Here is a 15091-nt window from a genome sequence, read left to right as displayed (position 1 = left end):
ATGTATCTCACTCCAGCCCACTTACGTTTTCACTTCACTTTAAAAAGTTAAAACTTTGAACGTGTTCTCTCTGGTCAGGATGTATCAAAACAGCCTCCGGCGTTTTCAAACTTCCATTAGGTGCGCACACATGAACATCAGAGTGTAGCATGAAAGCATTTTCCATTTGCAAATTACTTCTGTGGAAATGGGCACTGACCAGCTGGTACCTTATGTTTGTCAAAGCCTTGGCTCGTAACTCGATGAACAGCAGGAAACCCTGGCAAGTGTTTGTTGTTTTACATTACCAAACAACAATTGGGAGCCAAAATTCACAGTTATTTACACACTGCAAAGAGCACATGCACAGGAGGATATACGATTCTAAACTCGGTGTGATGGTGCATATTTTGAATTCTGTTCCATTTAGATTCTGGTTGCTATTTAGACTGTAATCTGATTAAAACATCAGAAGCAACATGTGTTTCAAAATATTTCAAACAAGCCAGAGTGACTCTCCTACTGACGAGAAAATCTCTTTTTGTCTTTCTCAAGACGCTGAAACACCGAGGAGATTTTTGGTCATTGTTGGACCGTCAGTGAGCGGATGTCGTCCTAGTTTTTGCAGTGGGTCATGTCGGAGGTTGGTGAGAGGAATCTTTCTGATTCGCTTGTTGCACTGTAGTTTCTTCAGCTCTCGCCCCACGAGCCCGCTGATTACGTTGCTATCCCGGTTGTTCCACTGTCTATTTATTTCCAACTCAGCCTCGCCTATTGCTTAACAGCTTTACTTTAATATGTTGTTCACTCTAATTATAGATATACAGTATATTTCACATGATGGTGACTGGGACATTACACTGAATCTGTTCAAGTTAACTTAAAAACTACAGAATGGATATATAAGGTACGCTAATTTAAGGTAGACCTACAGAAATCTCCGGATTTTAAATCCGTATGTCACTTTGTCATTTCAAATGAAACATGGATCTCTCATTGTTATCAAGTTTCATTTCAATAAACCTACAGCCCCTCTAACCTGTTTTTACAAAGTGCTGTCTCTTTGTCCACCACCAGCACTGAGAGCTGAATGTGCAGGTCTGACTGTGCTCATCTCTGCATTAAATATGCAACGAGAAGCATCCGCTGGGACTTGTACTGTCTACTTAATGATATGATTGAACAAACGAGGCCAGATAAAGCTGCAGCCTGTCAATTTGAACTTTCAGCTCACAGCTCATAGAAAAAATAAATAAATAAAATAAATAAATCTAACTTTTGTGGACTCATCAGTCTGGGAAACTACTTGGCAAGAGATTGACATATCGAAGGATGAGGCAGTGTCCTGATAAGTGAAGCTGGCATTTGTTTGAACATTCGCCCATTGCTTCCCAATAGCTGAATTAAACACTGGCAGCGAATCGACTCAAGTCAGTCCACAAACAGAGAGGACCAGCTCCCCACCTGTTCCCTCCAATGAATTCATTTGTTTTTTCAAAAGAATACAAATCAAAGCGACTGTCGCCCAACAACGACAATGATGTTATGAAAGGAGGAAGACAATTTAGCAGTTAAAGGAGAGCGGGAGGAATTGTTGTTTGTGGTTCTCCAAGATGAAAACATATAGAGTGAGGCAAATGATTGCACCAGAAGATCAACCCTCTCTTCTCTTGTATTTTCCTTCAGATGAAAGACTCCACCTGTTTTATCACAAACAAACACATCCGGCGTCGCACTCTACCTCCACAGACGAAGTGAATATCAAACATTCCTTTGCTTTCATTTCTTTCATCATTTTTTTTTCCTTTCCCTCTTTCATTTTCCTTCCCATTTTTTTCGCTCCATCTTTCCGCATGCTGGGAAAATGACGGCCGAGGTGGAACCCGCTGACTGAATTGTTCTTCAGTCATGCAGCCTTTCCTGTGTAAATATGGAGCCATCAAGTGTAAAGTGGATTCTGCAGCTGGTTGGTCACAGAAGGCTCTCATGGAGATGTGGGATACCTCTGGGAAACCACACAAACTCACACTGGTTCCTGTCACATTTTCCTGCAATTCAAACCCAAACACACAGGAACAGAATCTCATGAAAAAGAAAAAGGAAATCTCCATTCTGTATTTATTTCCCAACCTGTTGGCTAAACGGGCGTCGACAGATTGTCGGTTGACTTTCAACACTTATAATTTCTTTTGTTTGTTTCTGGGTTCTCAGGTTTTTCTCATGTTATAGACTGGTTCAAATAGAGATCTAGGTTAAGTGTTGAAAGAAGTAATCAGCGTTGCATATGTTAATTAACGATATGAAGATAGCAAACAGCTCCTTCATAATGACCTCCCCTGGGCCTCATGGTTATCCAGCAGTGTGCTAATGGGGTTAGTCCCAGTCCTCTGTGGGTTTCCTACCACCATCCACCAAACCACATAAGCATTATCAGAGTAAACAGAGCATTTACATATTCATGACAAACATGACCTAAAATAGTGCTGTTTAAACACTGAGGAGAAAGTTTGAAGATGTGTGAACATCAGAGAGTTTGTAACTGGAGGAACAAAGAAGTCTGGCAGACAACATAGCTGTTATTATTTCAAGATGTGCAGGGAGCACACGAGACAGACATGTTCTGTCGAGGATAATCTTGATTTCACACGACTTTGGGCTTGTTTCTGCAGTTTTGACGTTTTGATGCTACACACCCTTTTTTCCGCTGAGACATGGGGGTATTGGAAATGATTAGACGGGCATGAATGTGGGTCAGAAGCTGTGTTGGGACTTTAACACCACTGTTATTTGCTGTGACTAGTACTGTACATTTCAAATTCAATATTACAGCCAACACAACAAGAGATAAAGGTATCGATAAAGGTATCTTGACATCGATTCATCAGGCAAGGTTACGCTGATGTCAGCACAGTTGCATCCTGGGAGAAGTGAAGTCATGTGCAGTAAACACAGTCTGGAAATAACCAACAATATTTTCTCTGCTCCAGTTAAAGATTATACTGGTTTCTTTTGGTTTATGTGCAGGAAGCGGAAATATTTGTCATATAGTCCTATGCTTCAAACACTGAAGACGCGGGATGGCTACTTTATTTTCATTTAAATATTTATTTTTGGGTTTTTATGCAGAGACATGCAGGAAATGTGCCACAGGCCGGAGTCAAACCCGGACTGCTCATTTGAGGACTGTGGCCTCCATGCATGGTGACACACGCTCTGCCATTGCACTACCGGCGCCCCTACTTAATTTTTCTTTAAACAGAGAAATCATATCAGACTCTAGTTTACTGATTTACTTGATATTGATCTTACAGGTTGAATCATTTCTGGTAGGTTATTCAGGGTTGCTGGAAATAAATTAATTAAAACTCATTGCAAAAGAAAAAACCCTCAACTTGGTATGTTCCAGTGATGTCAGCAATGACATCACTGACAGGTTTAAAAACAGGAAGTGCTCGGCCGACCCCACCCCATAACATCTTTCAATTCCTGCATGATGGCTCTGAGAAACCCAACATAAGGAGGTAAACATGAGAGAATGGAAAAGTATTGTTGTGTTTAAACATGTAACTTTAAAAAAGTGAACTCAAAGTGATTATTGTGTGTTTGCTGTAACATGGCTTATGTATTTGTATGTTGGATGTGATGCCAACACAAAGACACTTAGGTAGAAGCAGTCTTGCATTTGAAAATAAAATGTATTTGATTGATTGAACTCTTCAGTGGACCTAAGAATGCCTGCTGTTAGGAAGAATGTGCCGACCCTGCATAGCTTGTACAAAAACAAAACAACATTGTGATGAATCCCTGAGAGGAGTTTATTTGAGTGTAACTCTTTTTTTTTTACCGTGCTCGTTTAGATGATCATTCGTATCATTTGTATTATTTCACCTGTAAGCAGTATGTACGGTTTAATGCCTTAAAACGTTTTTTTCCCGGTCAGATCAAATACAGACCATTCAGCACTGTTGTTGTCAGAGAAGCCTGCACTCCATCATAGCACCTTTCTTTAAAGACTGATGATCAATAAATTCCATATCTTACGTATTAGTCCTTGAACAATCCTGTTTTCATTTGAGTTGGCTCTCCAGGACATTCAGACATGTGCATGTTTCCTTTTCAGCCGCTCCTGTATTCCTGCCGACCTCTGCGCTCTTCCCTTTGTCCTCTTTTACATGGGGGGAAGCTATCTTGACAGTAGAAGATAAACATCGACCAGACGCTCTGAAACACATGAAAGAGGTAAGAGAGATGGAGTTTTTGCAGAGAACACACTCTACCCTTGCAGCCATGTCTTGTTTGTACACTGGGGAGGTGGCAGGATCTCGTGTTTCACCAGCTCTTGTCGCGTAGCTTCACCGCTGCACCGTCTGCTGCTGTCATCCCTGTATACCCAGTTGTTAGGAACAGCATGCAATGTGCTTCTTTCAGGTGAAAGTATTTTTTTCCTGCTGAAAACAGGGGACAGAAGGGAATAAATCAGACCAACAGAGTCAGGCATATATCATCCTCTATTCCCTGCTTATTTTATGCCCTATTCTTTGTTTCGGGCCTTCAATTCTCTCCCAGCCTCTCAAGTGATGTAACACGACTCCGGGCTGATGTGTATCACGGCCCTCATTACACCTCTGTTGTCCTTTCCCAGACCCACATAAGAGATCTTGTGTCTCAGGTGGTCCTTGTCTCCTTCCAACCCCATTTTCACAGAAAGACTCAGCTATAAAGAGATGAGGCAGCTCACATGAATTTAAAAAGGTCAGGTTTCTAGTATTGTCAGGATACCAGGAGTTTGACTGGTTTTCTACAGCGCTGTGGCAAAGTTAGCACAGCGTGGTTGGAACGACATTCAGATGTCTCTGGTTGTAGCAACAGTTAAAAGACCATGCTTTTTTAAGGAACTGAGCCAATGAATACTGGAGAGAATTGTTGGCTCCTTTGGTTTCCTCAAGTGAAAAAGGTAAAAATGCTGCCAGTGTGTGATGTCAGTGACGTGGAGCAAAAATAAAAAACATGGCGTATTCAGTGGAGTCTTTATCATGGCAAAGTTTGGGAACCTCTAAGTAACAGAAAACAGACAAACTGCACAACTCCAACAGCTCAAGGACCTTCCTCAATCTCTGGAAACTTGACGGTTTGAATGCACTCGACAGAACTCTTCAGTCCACTCCCAGAAGTTTGAACGGTCTGTACTATGATTAGCTGACCATGTTGCGGAGCGGAGGAGTGGCTGCAGATGTGGCTAATTCCAAAGACGCATGGGACGCTGATTATGTGGCACACAGTGCTAGCAGCTAATCAATAGCGTTTGCCTGGCTCGTCCTCGTTTGTGCATTCTGGAGATTAGCACCTGTGACAGCAGCTCCTCGCTAATTTCAGCTTGATTATCATCGGAGCTCATCTGTTTCCTCACATCCAGACAAAACCTCTCCAATTAAAGGACTTTGGTGCAGTAAATTAAACGGTACAGGGAGCTATTCAGGAGGGACAATTATTCAAGCAAAGGATTTTATTTGGGAACTTTATTTCTAAATTGAGTCGATAGAAGAAGGCTTTTAAAGTTTGCAATGCAATCACATTTTCATCTCTGACTTTCATGCATAGAAACTTTTATTTTACTTGCTGAAGAGGAACTGGAGTCTGACTGCACACTCCCTTTTTATTTACTCCCTTATATCAAGCACAATTTCATTCTGCAATTGGTAAAATTGGTATTTTCTCTGAAGCATGTGATGTTTCAGGCTGTTCTCGCTGTTAAATCGGCGACCACATGAGCTTCTAAATAAGCCAATATGGGCACCATCGTCACTCTTTGATGTTGTTGTCTGGATTGTTGTTTTTAAAGGTTTTTTATTTTTTGGCCTTTTTGCCTTTATTGATAGGACAGTGGATAGAGTAGGAAACAGGGAGAGAGTGGGGAGAGACATGCGGGAAAGTGGCCACAGGCCGGACGCGAACCCGGGCCGCCCGCGCGAGGAGCAAAGCCTCGCAACATGGTGCGCGCGCTGCCGCTGCGCTATTGGCGCCACCCTGGATTGTTGTTTTTGATGGACACTTGAAGTTATATCATAACTTACTTGGGAATGCAATCACGGAGCAGTAGCATGGCTTTCCTTTTTTGACTGGGATCACCCAAGTGGGCCACTGACTAATGCCATTTTTGTCAATTGTTTTCTCAGAAGGTTTTGTTTTGAAAATCTTCAGACATGCTATGTTGAATATCACTAACATTAGAGCAGGTGCTTGCTTGTGCACAACGGATGCCAGTTGGGTACCAGCAGCCTCACATAGTGAGTTGAAGGGTGACACAGAGATGTTGAGATGTTAACCAGAAGTTGTTTGATCTTTTAAGGTGAAACCAAAGTCCACAACCGTCTTAAGGTGTCATTGGTACAAAATGTTACTCTACTCATATTCCTGCGAGGAAAAGTATACCATCAATGACGTTGGTACCAAGTGACTCGTGTTTGAATATTGAAAAAGTAATGTCATGGAAATAGCACAACAACATTACACTCATGGGCCTTTACAATAATGCAGAGCCATCACAGGTTTCCTCTATGAGGACAGCGCTCACGGCTATCATTTCCCCAGCCTTTGTTTTTCCCTCTTTTGAAGCGCGAGACGAGCCAGAGAATGTCTCCATTAATGCAGAACCTATTTCTACCAAATCAAAAGAAACACCTCCTCCGATGTAATGACAACCTCATTCCTCTTTGCCTCTGGTGCTTCTGTCTTACCTCTTCACACGAAAGGAGGTCATGAAGGTTGAGGTGTACAGTACAGTGTCGTGTTGAAATATAAAGGATATTTACCAACCAAATGAATTGTGAATTCAGCAGATGATAGATTATAAAATGTTTTGTGATACTTTGAGATGGGCAGCCATTGATGAGATGCTTTGCATTGAATGCCACTCCAATCAGGAGAGACAAGTGAATGAAAACCATTATTTACTATACTAATGAAGATGGAAATGTGACTTGGCAGAAATACTTTGGCTCTCGGACTCTGTGGGGTGGTTGAGTTGATGTGTTTGGAGAATGACAATTCTGGGCATTGACAGAATCCCCCCCCCCCCCCCCCCCATGGAGTCCAGACACTGGTGTTAATGAATTTGATGTCTTGATGAGACCAGATGGGTGAAGAATTGATGGATGAAGATTCTGCGCAGTGATAGGGAGGTGGAGGGGCACACGAAACATCAGCATGAATAAACGAAGGCAGAGACAGAATCATATATAAAAGGAGAACAGAACGATGATGGGTTAAAAATGAGCTAGGGACGGCATGTGATTGGTTAGATGAGTACCGCTGACAAGAGAGCTGATTATCCAATGACAGGCCCAGAAATGACAGGTCGACAACGACAGCTGAAACACGAGTTAGCGTGCAAAAAGTATGAATGAGAAAGACAAGATCGTGAAAGCAAGTATAGTTTTCCTGACTCAACATATGCGATAGCTTCACATTAGTCATGTAACCTCTGATGGGGATGTTCGATCACAAAGGCTGCAGACACAGCAGAGGTAACAGACATAGTGATTTTCATGAAAAGAAAAGCTAGTGTTTCCTAGTAATTGTCCTGATGGATTTTAAACTGCCTTTGTCATTGTTTTCTTTGAATGTATTTGTTAAACTGTCATGGCGTGCTGAGTATTGTTGATCTAGCTTCATATCATTTGAAAAAGAAGTTGTTTTTCTTTGTTGCTTGTGTGGTTTAATGAAAGTTCATCATGTGTTCTCCTCTCATTTTCTTCAGCCTTGCTTGTGTTTTTGAATACCTGTGTGCTGCTGCATTATTTTACATCTTACTTCTGTTTGACATTGAGGGAGCCACTCAACAGGCCTTCAGAGGTCCTTCTTTTATTTTCAACATGACAACCTTGTGCAGTTTCTTTTCTAAACTCATCATTTGTAAGACCTTTTTGTATTTTTTTTTCATGTTACAAATGGGCCAACATAACTGCCATTGTTCCACAGTATTTTTAACTTAATGTTATGTGCTATTCAATTCTCCCCTGTATGCACTGTAGTCCCTGTCTGCAGATGGTCACCTGCTGTGGGATTCTGTGCTCAAACCACTGATGGTTCGCCACTGTGGATCGAGTCCTAATTAAGCCAGTGAGGAAATATTGTAAGCCTGCATCATAATCATGCTAATTGTTTGTTTGACCCAGCGAAAGTGCATCATGGGCATCACGGGATAATATGAAGCTCTAATGTCATGCCAATTGGGAATGCACCTGCTTATTACAAACTGCAAGCTATATTTAGTCACTCCAGGTACTAATACAGGCATATATACTGATGTATTTAGGATGTTTGCATCGTTTATGCTCCAACAAGCTGCGTGCATTGTTCAAGCCCTTTGCTTGTGTAGGTTGCAATTTGCAGGCTTTGTCTCGAGCAGTTGGAAAAGGAAAAGAGAGATTCTGGAGGAGTGAAGAGTGGGATTGTCTTTCATTTTCTCAGCATGAATCCTGCTCAAACTCATTAGCCACAACAATAGACTTTCTGCTCTACTTGTCTGGCATATTTTTTTTTCCATCTGGCCTCTGAGGTGTGCCACCCTCAGTGAGAGGTCTGAAGAAATGCCCCAGATAAAACAGGACTCCTCCTGCCACTGGTGCGAAAAGGTTAAAACCCTTAAGTGAGGACATTTCAGGGAATTACATCAGCAATGTGTTCTCTTCTATCATGGATACCTCAAATAATGTTTTAGTGATATCAGGTTAAAGATTTAACAGCCCAATCAATGCCTTTTGTTATATTTTATTTAAGGATAGAACTTCATGAATTAATAAAAAAACAGTTAAGAACATTGGGGGGAACAAGATTTTTGGTTGGGTTAGTGGATGGATGGATGGATGGGTGGATTTTTGGTTGAGTTAGTGGATGGATAGATGGATGGATGGGTGGATTTTTGGTTGAGTCAGTGGATGGGTGGATGGATGGATGTTTAAAGTATTCAGTCTTCCCTGAGAACCAGTAGGTTTGTAGAGCATTGCACAGCTCACTGTTGAGAACTGTAAAATGAGTATCATTCAGGAACATGAAAAGGCTTTCTGTAGAATCTAGTGAAAACCGGAAAATTGTTATTCATTTGTTTGTGCGTTGAACTCAATGTAATCACGTCACTCTACTCTCTTGCAATTAAACTGCTCTGGGAAAACTGACGTGCAATAATGGATCCAAACAAAGCACTTTGCAAACTACTGTAATGGCCCATTCCTCCCACTGAAAGCCCAGTATGGGAACTATTCTAAAATGGGGGGGGTGCTCTCATCTTTGCTTCTGTCTCCTCCCACATTGGTTGGGTTTCGTCTCCCTCTGTCTCCTATTAGAAGACCACGAGAGTGGGAGGAAGAAGGAATGTTTCCTGGCGCGGGGGGATCCTTTTGTTGTCTTGGTGACTGCTGCTCAGCCGTCTCAGAAAAACCCGGGCCCTAATACATCATCACCCTGACTCCCCAGGCGGTCGTTGTGACTCTCTGATCTGATTCTCTATAGAGCGTCATCCTTTTCCACCAACACAACCCAGAACATTTACTCATTTAATCCAGAAAATCTGCTCCCTGGCAATCATCCAGCATCCTAACATCTACCAGAAATGTTCCTGCGCTGCTGTTTGCATGTCCCCGCTCATCTGCAGTTATTTAAGCAAAGATAGTTTTTTTTTTCTGTCTGCCCAGTGGCTTTGAATAGCCTGCTCTGTATGCTAGAAACATGTCTGTGTTTTCCTCCAAGACAGAACCTTTTAATTTCTGTGCCTGTTTGCAATTTTGGCGGACAGGCTTCAGATTTACACAGCGTAGTGGCCCACCTGCTCTGTTTGTCAGATGGAGAGAGGTGGATACAGTGTCTTTGTTTAAGATTGTAGATTTGATTGGAAGATTACTAATTCATCCCTACAAAGCTTCGGTTACTTGAGTGCTTCATGTTTTTGGATTTATAAAGATCTTGAGTTCCTATTCCTGCACTGATGTAAAGTAGATAGGCTTTTTTAAATAAATCTATCTGTAAACGCTGCAGCAGGCTTCTGGGGATAATGATTCAAGGAAGCAGAAGACAAACATTGTAATAGGTTTCCAATAAACATACTTCAAATTATGGTAAGGGGCTCCATTAACTCTGGAATGCACAGTTGCCTCTCCGGTGTTTAGCTCCCCAGCTTTAAATGTAACCAGAGCTGTTATAACTATAAATAGAGGATCTTTATTTATTGTTTCTCATTTAAATTTCCTGTTCAAATTTCCTGCCAAAGAAGTCACACCATCAGGCAAATGCACGAGAAGAACACACACTTAAACACACGCTTTCCTAACTTAATGTCATGAAACATTTCCCGAGAGGCTGAATGACGGAGGAAGTGTCATGTAGATCATTTTCTAATTTTCTCCTATGGATGACAGTTCCGGTAGAGAAACGCCCTGCCCTATCTGAATGCAGAAACCAAAGTGACAAGAGTAAATGAAGACTCTTAACGGGATGTCAAAGCTATCAAGGTGATATTACATTCATTGACCTGTTTCCTGCATTGTGAAAATGAATCTGCTGAAACTGAATGATTGCATGCATACAAAAAGGTATTTGGATTTTGCATTGATTTAACAGCATAGGTTTGACTTTTTCTTGCTGGTGAAGTTTGGCTTTAAGTTGCTGCAGTTTGTCATTACTAATGCAGTCCACTGCCCTAAATCTGGTTTGAACTATATTCTAAGTAAAAGTATAGAAAAAGATCTCATCCACTGTGAGCTGACCTGTTCTCAACAGTATGTGGAAACCAATTCAGTCCGGCATGCCAGATAGTGATGTGACTCCAGTCTGGCAGGGGTGGACAGGAATGAACAGAGCGATAAGGAAGTCCAGACCCAGCAGCCCAGTGCCCACCGCAGAGAGGTAGACGTGTGACAGATCGTAAAATTAACAGGTTTCTCTCTTTTTTTTTTGACATATACAGAGGCACTGCACAAACAGAACTGCTGCTCAGAGATAGCAGGCAAGGCAATCACCCCGATGGACAGGGGGTAGAGGGAGGGGGGGCAGAGGGGTAGAAGAGCTGACAGAGGATCAGGTGAGTAAAAAACAAACCTCATCCTGTTTGAACTGTGACAACACAATTCAATTAAAAAAAATAACTTTATTTGTCCCTGAGGGGCAGTTACCTTTAATTTTACTGTTGCTCAAAACATTTGAGGAGGTTGAGTTTAAAATAACTCTCTAAAGAAGCAAATCATTTTACTCTTACACATTTAGTTTCTGGTGTTTGGTTATTTAAGTCTGTGCATTGTGGCTTTTTGACATGCTTGCACAAAGTTAGCAGCACAGAGAGGCTATTGATTCTGCAGTCCGCACTTTGCTTTTTGAATAGGAACATTTCTTCGGTAGGATTTAGAGCCTGCAAATACCACGCAATCATCTGTTCACCCTGAGTTTTAAAACCTGCTTCCCGTACCTGCACAGCAGCGGTAAGCTTTCTCATGTTCACTGAAGCAACCTGAGGTACTGTCTCCAAGATATAATTTAAAGATATCAATCAGCCACATCTCCTCACCCAGGCCTTCTGAGCGGCTCTGCAGGATGACCAACAGGCCCAACCATGGGCAGGTCTGCTCTGGCTGATAACCTGTCACAGAGCAGAGCACAGGCAGCACTGCTGCTTTCAAAGCAAAGTTCGGTGCACATTTTCTGCTTGGATAGATCCAATGTTTTAGGAATACTGACTGCTGATCTGAGTTAGGAGAAAAAATGAGATAAGGCTGTATTCATTAGATGTAGAAACCTGCTCTTTGTGATGGAAGGTAAGATTACGAGGGCTGTACAAGTGGGGGGCTTTTGGGCTTCATGCCGTACAATCTGTACTTTTTGTTCAGTTTAAATGAGGGATGATGTCACCCTGAGCCACCTCTCTTCCTCACTTCAGTTTTGTTTACCTGGCTACAAAAAAAGAAATTCAGCACTTTTACTTGATCTGTTGCCTGGTCTTACCAAGAGCAACCTCGGGTGTTGAAAAATTAAGTGCAAAAAAAAAAGCAGTTTCTCAAGTGTCCATTTGAAGCTGGCTGCAGAAATTCTTGAAGCCCATTTAACACCTGCAGGTAAAAATGCCCATTTGGACAGCAGATATAAAACAACATAGTTTGTCTGAATAGCTCATGGTTGATAGGCTGAATATTTCTATAACCCATGCATTTTAAATATAGCTAATAGTTAAGGGATGAACTTAACTGACTGACCATTGGATACATTGACACTGTTTGTTAGGTGGCTCAAGGCTTGACTCAGTTCCACCTCTTTGCATGTTTTTTAAAGTCTATGGGTCGTTCGAGAGAAGGGTTGTATGTATTTCCAGGTCTTGCGAGAATGTGTTACTTCAACAGAGAGGGGTCTCAATCACAGTTAATGTTTTCCAAATTTGTCAGATAAAAATATCTACAGTCTTTCAGATCCTTTTGTTTCAGAATCTCCACCACCAAAGTGACCTCAAAGCAGTCAACTCTGCTTGCTGTTGGTCAACAGCTCAAGTTCATGAATCCAAAGAGTCGTCGACACCTTTGATGGAGAATCAACTGAAGAACTGAAATGAATTGATTTGGCTGCAAAATGCCATTGTCTTATACGATGCTGTAACAGAGGCCTTCATCCTCCTGTTCAGCATGTTGACAGTAACTTGATTTCTATGACAACAACAATAATGATGTTCCTTGAATTTTTGCTTGTAATGTCTCTATTGCATTTCCTGCACATTACCCCGAAACTTCATCTCCAAAGCACTGATTAGTATGTATAACTCCCCAACCTCTCATTGAGAGAGAGCTGCTCTCTGCAGCAGAACCAGCACAGATACAGTACCGTGAAGACAGCACATTTATGACATGCCACATTGAATTTGGGTATTATGTTGAGAAACTGGAGTTGCCATGCTCTGTGAGATTTATATTGTTATGAAAAAAAAAATTCCTCCTTGCCAGGGCCTTTCTCATTTGGCCTCCACGTACGTTTCCCATAATGCTGGGCCACAGGGAGTCAAGGGCTCTGAATGGTCTCTCCCTCAGATCTAATGTGTGCCCCACGCTGTTGTCAGAATGACTTAAGCGTTACCTGGTGAGAGGTGCTAAACGTCACTGTGGCTCTTTCACAGCAGAGGGTGAGTGGGTCGGCTCTCTGAAGCTGCTTCCCAGGGACACGTCATGCTGTCGAAAAAACAAGACGATCAGGAACTGATGCTTACTATTTCTGGATGCAAGACGTGACAGACACAAGAACTCACTTCATCTGTGCTCTGCTGAATCCATGTCTATCCTGATAATGCTTCCTCATACTTGCAGCATGCTTTATTTTTACATTATGTTATCACTTGAAAACCGGTTCAAAATTGATTGATCATTGGTCCATTGCTTTTATTATGCAAAGAAATGGTGCATATTCCAGTTGTCTGCGTGATGTGTGCATTAGTTATATACCTGAGTTATCTAATGTTTGCCCTGAACTTAAGTCAGAATCACCGCATCATTAACTGGTAACATGTCTTTTTTTTTTTTTTTTTAAACAACAAGCTTTCTCTTGAAAACATGACTCAGCTGTTTTTTCAAAGGTTTCACTACATTTACAACATGTGAATGATTGCACATCTAAATGCTTTCTACAAAATGTAATGTTTCAGAAGATTTTTCACATTTCATACAATCTTTGCTTTTTTTTACCATCATTAACTCCACTGCTAGTTTGAGACATTAAACCAGATGTTGTGTCATTATCGCTAATTTCAATGCTAATAAAGCTAAACCAAGCTAATGCTGGGATACTTCAAAATTTACATAGCAGTTGTTTTATATTCATGATTACTTTTATGGCTGTTTGCCTTTAATGATAGGACAGCTGTTGAAACCTGCAGCAGAGCCTGTTATAAGGTTTGTGACTCAGTCGGTCATCTCTTAACTGGAAGATTGGGGGTTCGATCCCCAGCTCCTGCAGCAACATGTCCGATGTGTCTTTGGCAAAACACAAGTAACCCCTAATTGCCTCTGCTATTTTGTCAGTGGTGTATGATTTTTTTATGAAAGGGATTGGAGACTGCTGATTGTCACTATACATTAGTTTGTGAAGGTGTGACCTGTGGTGTAAAAAAGCTTTGAGTATTCAGAAGACTAGAAAAGAAATATACAAGTTTAAGTCCATTCACCATTTATCATATGTAAAGGATTCTGTTGTCTCTAAAAAACATGTTAGATAAAGTGATGCCACTAAGAGTCATATCTTTAAAGAGAAGGGCGACCGAGCACGCTGCTGTACTACATTAAAGTGTACACAGTTGTTGAACGTGGTGCGTATTCATTCGCTCAGAAAAGCGCCGCGCCTCGGCCAACAGCATCCTGAGTGATGGCTCCCTCAGCAGCACTCTAAATGACTGTACCCATAACCATTAGAAAATATGGAACATGAGCACTAAGCTAGCGTTGAGAATCATACACTGTCGATTAATCTAGGAAGGGGCCTTTTCCCCTCTCTGATGCTAGCTGCTGCATTACATGGGCACAGGGGACAACTCAACGCTGAGGAGGCCAATAAAACAGCAGATCCTCTTGGGGGAGCAGCACGTTGCCCGGCTGTTCGGCCTCACCGGAGCCTGGTGATGGACTGTGCCATTAAAACACAGGGACACCCGATACTGAATGCCTGTGGGGGGCCATGGGTCTCTTCTCATCTCGGCTTTTTACAATCCGGCTAATTTTCTAGGAAGGAAATCCATGAGCGGGGTTCAATTCTAATGAAGTCAGGAACATTTGCGTGCATAAGCTGGAGAAATGTAACTCTATATCCATATGGCTGTTGTGGGACTCTGGTTGGAGCTAATTGCAGAATGTAAAACGACATCGATTCAAATTACTTTTCAGAACTCTTTGCAGCTTTCAGCGCTGCTCATTGTGCGTTGTGATTACACGTTTGAGTAAAACAGGTTCAACATTGGACGTTCTGTCTTTCTTTTAGAGTTATAACAAAAGCAAGGAAATGAGAAAAGTGGCGGGATTGTTTTTGAAGTTACCTTGGCTCGCTGCCTAACAAGGAGCTAGGGGGAATAACATGTTAAGTGGAGTTGTGAGCAGTGAGTCCTGCA

The 15091-nt window shown here is 41.8% G+C and overlaps 1 long non-coding RNA gene across 2 annotated transcripts; it reads left to right on the top strand.

Moving 5' to 3' along the window:
* The first annotated feature begins 3450 nt into the window (after positions 1–3450).
* Positions 3451–13394, top strand: LOC306835288. 2 transcript variants are annotated; one of them, XR_013780615.1, is made up of 3 exons: positions 3451–3500; positions 4100–4218; positions 12438–13394. It is a non-coding gene; the product is annotated as an uncharacterized lncRNA (long non-coding RNA). The 2 variants fall into 2 exon arrangements; XR_013780616.1 differs by lacking the exon at positions 12438–13394 and adding an exon at positions 10937–10992.
* Positions 13395–15091: the final 1697 nt, after the last annotated feature.

Source organism: Symphodus melops (assembly GCF_947650265.1).
Source record: "Symphodus melops genome assembly, chromosome: 14".
Taxonomy (NCBI): Eukaryota; Metazoa; Chordata; class Actinopteri; order Labriformes; family Labridae; genus Symphodus; species Symphodus melops.
The sequence above is the reverse complement of the archived record's forward strand: the minus strand, read 5'-3'. Positions and strand labels throughout refer to the sequence as shown.